Raw genomic sequence first — 7097 nt, 5'->3', positions numbered from 1 at the left:
AAGACACCGTGTTTAACGGCAAGCCTCCATCTTTTCAGTCCCTCGGCGCTCCTGGTTTTTGAGAACGGTCTGTGCTACTCCGGCTCGCATCAAACTCCTGGGCTTAAGTCATCCTCTTACCCAGGCTTCCTGTAGCCGGAGTGCATGCTTGAGCCATCCAAACTGGCCCCGCTAGTGAGTTTCTGAACTCTGGTTTTGTTTTCTTCAAGTTTGTTACAGTTTGGATGCTTGGCCCAGGAAGTGGCACTATTAGAAGGTGTGGCCTTGGAGTAGGTGTGTCACTGTGAGAGTGGGTGTTAAGACCCTTGTCCTAGCTGCCTGGAAGTCAGTCTTCTAGCAGCCTTCAGATGAAGATAGAGAACTCTCAGCTTCTCCTGCCCCATGCCTGCCTGGATGCTGCCATGCTCCCGCCTTGATGATACTGGACTGAATCTCTGAACCTGTCAGCCAGCCCCAATTAGATGTCCTTATAAGAGAGGCCTTGGTCATGGTGTCTGTTCACAGCAGTAAAATACTAAGACAAAGTTCATAAACAGTTCTCTTTCTTTGATGGACTTGAGTACCTCAAAGAAAATGGAGAACTACGGGGCATATTCGTTAATTCCAGCACTCAGGAGGCAGAGGCAAGCAGATCTGCGAGTTCAGGAATAGCCTGGCCTGGATAGTGGGTTCCAGGACAGCAAGAGCTGTGTAGAGAGACTTATCCCCCCCCCCCAAAAAAAAGCAAATACCAGACATAAATACACAACCTGGGTGGCACCAGCTATGACTTCGAGCTGGGTGACCCCAGACCTACCATGGGACAGGCAAAGACTACCTCCTACCTTGCGGCTGCTGACCACCCCCACTGCCTAGGCTGTCCATTGCTTTCCAGAAGCCCTGCAGCCCTACCATGCACTCCCTGGCCCAATTCCACCCCTGTTCTCAGTGGTCAGTGGCCATGCCTGCTGTCAAGGGGGCATTTATACCATTGAGCCCACCATGGCCTGGAGGTGCTGCCCAGGATCCCCCTGCTCCGACCAGAAGGTTTCAGCACTGGGCAAGGCCATTCTAATCGACTAGAACCGAAAAGGCTGAGGTATATGGAAATAATGCATGGCTGTTTACATGGCTATTTACTTGAAGTTTGGTGGGCGTGTTGCAAACCTAGATCCAGGTTATATTGCAGCCTCTTCAGTGGGGGGGCAAGGGGTGAGAAAGTAACACGTGAGGGCTGATAGGGGAGAACATGGTACCGTTAGAAGCACCAGAACCAGTTACGTGAAGGAACACCACGGCAGGCTCCCATGTCGGGACGAAGGGCTGTCTACCTGGCCGTCAGGCATAGCCTAGAGAATGTGGGCACCTAAGGGCAAGCCGACCCTGGCCGCCTTTGCTCCTCCTCCACGCCCCCTCTGCACCCCCATGTCCCCCCTCCCCCACGCCAAGGTCTCCGAATCAGGGTATTCTGGCTGTAGGCACACTTGGCCACTCCTTAGTTTCAGGGCTAAGCCCCAGGAACTCTCTTGTGTTATGGAGTTCAAGACCCCTAAGAAAAGACTTTAATTTAGCGTGTAGTTAAGTTTATTAAAACTGCTAGCAATACAACAGTGTCAGAATGTCAGAGCCTAACTAGAGACTGCTGTGGGAAGTGGTGAGGGAAGGATTTTTTTTTTTTTTTTTTTTTTTTTTTGGAGTATAGAATAAAATTTATTGGGGGCATAGGGAGGGGAGTTGAGGGGATAGAGACAGAGAAAGGCAGAGAGAGTAGAGTAGAGGCTGCCATGAGTACTGTGAGGGGGGGCAGGGAATGGGGAGACGGGGGGGGGGGTGATGGGGAGACGGGGGGGGGGGGGGGAGGAGGGAAATGGGGAGATGGGGGAGGGGTGAGAGGACAGCAGGGGCAAGAAGGCAAGAGAGCAAGAGAAGGATTTGTAATGGCAACACCCACAAGAAGACCCTGAGTGTCCGCACAAGCAGGCCAGGAGCTACGCTGCTCTGCTAAGGTTAGGGAGTCGGGGCGACCTCGAAATAGACCCTGAGTGTCCACATAAGCAGGTTACAGAAGCCAACAAAGCAGGCAGTCATGCCATAACAGGTAGATGGTCACAGATGGACATTTTTGGGTAGGGGTCACTGAGGCGGGTTTACTGGGAACGTATCTCTCAGGGACCTGAGTTAGAGACTAAGGGCTGTGGGCACCAAGATGCAAAACTCCTAGCATAAAATGGAGTGGTTTACTACCACATTCCCTATCGGAGTGAGGTGGGGAATTTAAACTTAGGGCTCCTGGTATCGATGGTGTTTGACATCAATATTTACAAATGAGAATTAGGATGTGTAAAGCAAAGAGAGAGAGAGAGAGAGAGAGAGAGAGAGAGAGAGAGAGAGAGAGAATGAGCATTAAGGTAAAATTTGGTAACCATGAGGTAAGCCATTCGGTGAGACCCCAGCCCCTAGCTGGAGTATCCCTTTCTGCGTTTTAGTGGTGGTTTGTTTTGTTTTGTTTGAGATGGGGGTTTCTCTGTAACCCTGGCTGTCTTGAAACTCACTGTGTAGACCAGGCTGGCCTCAAACTCAAGAGATTTGCCTGCCTCTGCCTCCCAAGTGCTGGGATTAAAGGCGTGCACCACCACCGCCAGATGAGCAACCCTTTTTGTAACTCTCTAATTTTAGCAAGTATTTGTAATACCGAAGAGTCCTGGGGGACAGCGTGAGCTGTGCTACGCTAATAGCCATCATAAATATAGCTATTTGTCCATTTTGGCAGAGAGAAGGGAAGTGACCTCCTTTTGGTAGAGAGGAACTAATTTCCTTTGGACCCAACATTCCAGCCGTTAGTTAATAAGGAACAAAGTACTCTTTTCTATAACTGCATGCCAGCTAAAAATTGGGACTTTGTTGTCAGGGAGGCTACAGAGCTGGTCAAAGGCTGGAGGGGGGTGGGGTACCTCTGGTGCCTGCCCAAGTTTTGCTGGGCTGTGTGGAGCTGGGGAAGTGCAGGTCTGAATGCTGGCCTAAAGTGGGGGCTCAAGCTGGTAGGACGTTTTGTTGGAAGCATCTGGTGCACGTCAGATTTCAGCAAGTATAGGGACTGCGGTCATCGTGGCGTAGTTTGTGGTCTGTAATTGATTGGAAATCTGCTGGGACAGATTGAGACTTTAGGCAGGGAGCTTCAGCCAATGATTGACAGGAGTACTTATCTGGAGTCTGTTTGACAGATGAATCCAAGTCGCAACTTCCTTGAAGCTTACATGAAGTATTTTTTAAAGTTTACCAACAGAGATAAAGTTTTAGATGCATTAGCATCACCATTTGTGATCTGCACTGAAATCCTCGCTATAGAAGAGCAGTTAACCAGTGTCTGCAAACAGCTGGAGTCGACCCATGCCTTTGAGCCATTGTAAAAGCTTGGGGACCCCCAAAATGATTCTGGGTTAAAAGTATGGACACTCTGTTCCAGCTGGATATATAGATTAGTCAACGACGGTTTCAGCATGATGAGGAGCACTGTGTAACAGTAATCAGTGCTTTTCCAGAGCTGGATTAATAGCCTATCAGAACTCCATGATTAATGTTAAAACTCTGAGCTTCTGAAGTCTTGGAATCACAACAGTATAGCAAGAAGGAAAGAAATCTGAAACTTTACAAATTCTGTTATATATTTTAAATTACTTTCTTAGAGCCACACATTTATTTAACTTTCACATCCTTAGACCTTTACAACATGCATTTATATACTCTGAATTTCCCTAGAGCCTCAAAACTTTTAAACTCCAAATATTTTTTTAATTCAGTTATTTACCGTGATTCATAGGTGGTTGGTACTGAGAGCAGTCATTGTAAAGCAAGTTTTGCTGGGTGTACTGGCACACACCTGCAGAGGTGTGGATCTCTGAGTTCAAGGCCAGCCTGGTCTACAGAGTGAGTTCCAGTACGGCCAGAGCTGCGCAGAGAACCCTGTCTGGAAAAGATCAAAACAAAAACAAAACAAACAAACAAAAAAACAAAAGCAAAATTTAAAAATAAAGGAGGAATAAAAAGTTACATTAAAACCTGTTTTGTGAGTGTGAAGTTTGCCTTTTTTAGCAGGAGACTTAGTAGTTCTAGAAAAAGTAAGACCTGAGTGGTGTGTGTGTGTGTGTGTGTGTGTGTGTCTCGGGGCAAGGGTGTGATCTGGGTGCTTGCTAGTATTGAAGCTAGTAGCTAGTAGCTTGTAGCTGATAAAGCTACAGTTAGCCATCACCATCATCAGAGATCTGAAAAGGCCAAAGTTGAGCAGGAAGTATAATCCCAATGGCCTCTCTACCAATGAAAATGACAGACTTACCCGAAACCTGGATGGTTACCCTGGGCTCCTCCATGGTGATCTTGACGGTTTCATTAGGGGCAGAGGTCAGGGGCAGGTTTCGATGAGGTAGATGTCTTCGCCCACCACACCGGGCGGCATTAACTCTGGCTGCCACACTAGGTAGCCTAGCCTTCAGCTGCCAGGCCTCAGAAGGTTGAGATACATCCCTGTGGAAGATTAGCCTACCTTGGCAAGGCAAAGTGGGGCGTTTGTTCTCTAATGTCCTGCTTGTTCACAGTCTGGGCAGGGTTCTGGATGTAGGCAAAGCACGGGGCAAGTATTTCCCCGGTGGCTAGCATCATCACAATCCAGGTGGAGTCCTCTGTATTCTGTTAGAGTCTTTTGAGGAGACCATAGGGCCGTTTTTAGGAGCTGGCATTTTTATCTATTATGGGAATTTTTATTAAACATTATTTGTTTGTTTGTTTGTTTGTTTGTTTTGGTTTTTAGAGACAGGGTTTCTCTGTATAGCCCTGGCTGTCCTGGAACTCACTCTGTAGACCAGGCTGGCCAACTCAGAAATCCACCTGCCTCTGCCTCCCAAGTGCTGGGATGACAGGTGTGTGCCACCACAGCTCGGTGGGGAAGTATCTTCTTATTAAACATTTTAAATGCTGTGTTTGCAAATCTGAGGAATCTGAGGCCCTCTATCTAGCCTATTTGATATATCTGATTTTAAAAAAACTTTGCTTATTTTTTAGTTACTTTAGGCTTAACCTTGAAAACATACAGAAGGTTAAATAAAACTTATCTGTAAGTGAATTACATTTGCACTTAGCATGACAACAAATATAGTTTTGAGCACATTAAAGAACTTGATCATTTGTGAGGCTATTAACTTGCATGTCTTAATTATCTTTAATAGTTTATAGTAATTTAACAGCCTTTATAAGATTTTATATAGTTTTATCCTTGTTAAGTTTTAGCCTTAAAATTTTGAATTGGAGATTTAGCTGAAAATCCTTTAGAATCAAATAAAAACTTAAACCATAAATACAATTCACAGAGAGATTGGGAGCCTTGCCTTCCTTCTTTTCTTCCTTCCTTCCTTCCTTCCTTCCTTCCTTCCTTCCTTCTTCCTTCCTTCCTTCCTCCCTCTCTTTCTCTCTCTCTTTCGTCCTTTTATATCAGTTTTTTTTATATGACTCAATTTATCCAAATATTAGCTTAACAAAATTACCAAAGACCAGGAGGCTAGACATGTATCTCTAAGTTTCTCTTAATCTGAGTAGACATTTATAACTTTAAAAAGCTGAAAGTCTTAATCATGAAGTAATTTTTTGCTTGGAATTTTACATGCCCCACAAAGGTCTTACAGATCCTGCGAGAAAGAAAGTTTACAGCTTACCAAGAGCTCTGAATATCTATCACCGTGAATGCAGGACTTTTTTTTTCCCTCTCTCTTGTTTTTTTTTTTTTTGCTAACAAGAACTAAGAAGAGGGGAAGAAGTCAGAGCTAGATATCTGTAATTACATTTAGCCGTTCCAATTGTTATATAGTTTTTCAGTAAAAAGTTTAAATAACACGAAACATACAGTAACAAATAAATATACCATTCGTTGTAAGAAGTTTTTCTTAAAGGGGTGTTAGACAATTTTTGAAGCCTTTACCCAGTATATCTGACAGCTTTCCAGTTGCTACATAGATGGACTCTCTCTTTATTCTTAGCTTTTAGCCTGTACACCCTAGTTTTCCCAACAAACCTTTCATGCAATTTAGAGGCTAATAGCATACAACCAGCTGGGAGGCGTGGGTGGATACGCGAGTGGGGGTACAATGATCTTGTTTATCTCTGCCTTTTTGAAGGAATTTCAGCCTTTAAAAAAAAAGATTTATTTATTTTCAACTTACGTGTATTTATGCCTGTGTGAGGGTGTCCGACCCCCTGGAAATGGAGTTACACACAGTTGTGAGCTTCCATGTGGGTGCTGGGAATTGAACTCAGGACCTCTGCAAGAGCAGCCAGTGCTCTCAACCACTGAGCCATCTCTCCAGACACAGAATATTAACTTCTAACAAGCCCAGCTCTGATTATTTTAAGCAAGTATATCTGGAATTATTAATGAGAGATTTTTAGACAAAGGGATTTTATTTTACTTTATAACCAGTTTTGTGTATCTGCGGATGGAGGCAGACACCTGAAAAACTTCATAGGTATTTTTTTTTCCTTATAAGGTCATCAAGTTGCAGAATAATGTTAGTATCTGTAACCTAGAGGCTATTAATCAGAAAACTATAAAAACAAGGCCCCGTGGGAATTCAAGAAGTATTGGCCTTAGGCTGCGTTTATGTTTACAGAGTTTTAACCATATCCCATAAGCTTACATATCTCAAGGCACAGAGAGGCTATATACTAGTCTTACAGGTCTTGAGATAAGTTTGTATTTAACAAAAGTCTGGGAGAGCCAGGTAAAGGCAAGGAAAGGAGAAGAGGCAAGCAGCCGTAACTCCCAGGGACAGTCTGCTTTGTAGCTGTTTTAAAGCACCTGGTGTCTTTCCTGGGCTGCTTGGTTTTTCCTTTTGCTGACAGAGGCAGGAGGCCTGCCTGACCCAATACAGAGATTCTGGGGAAAACTTTCAAACAAGCGAGCTTGGGTTAGGTAAGTGGGCATAACGCAACCCTGGAGCCAGGTTTTTAATACAGTAGGACAGCATAGAATATTTCAATATTATCCATACCACAAAGACCCCTGAATCCCTGGAAAACCAAATCTGGTGAGCAGAGCAGGCAGAGAACAAAGAAAGCTCAGAGATAAGACATTCTGG

The sequence above is a fragment of the Apodemus sylvaticus genome, chromosome 17, assembly GCF_947179515.1.
Source record: "Apodemus sylvaticus chromosome 17, mApoSyl1.1, whole genome shotgun sequence".
NCBI classification, from domain to species: domain Eukaryota; kingdom Metazoa; phylum Chordata; class Mammalia; order Rodentia; family Muridae; genus Apodemus; species Apodemus sylvaticus.
The sequence above is the reverse complement of the archived record's forward strand: the minus strand, read 5'-3'. Positions refer to the sequence as shown.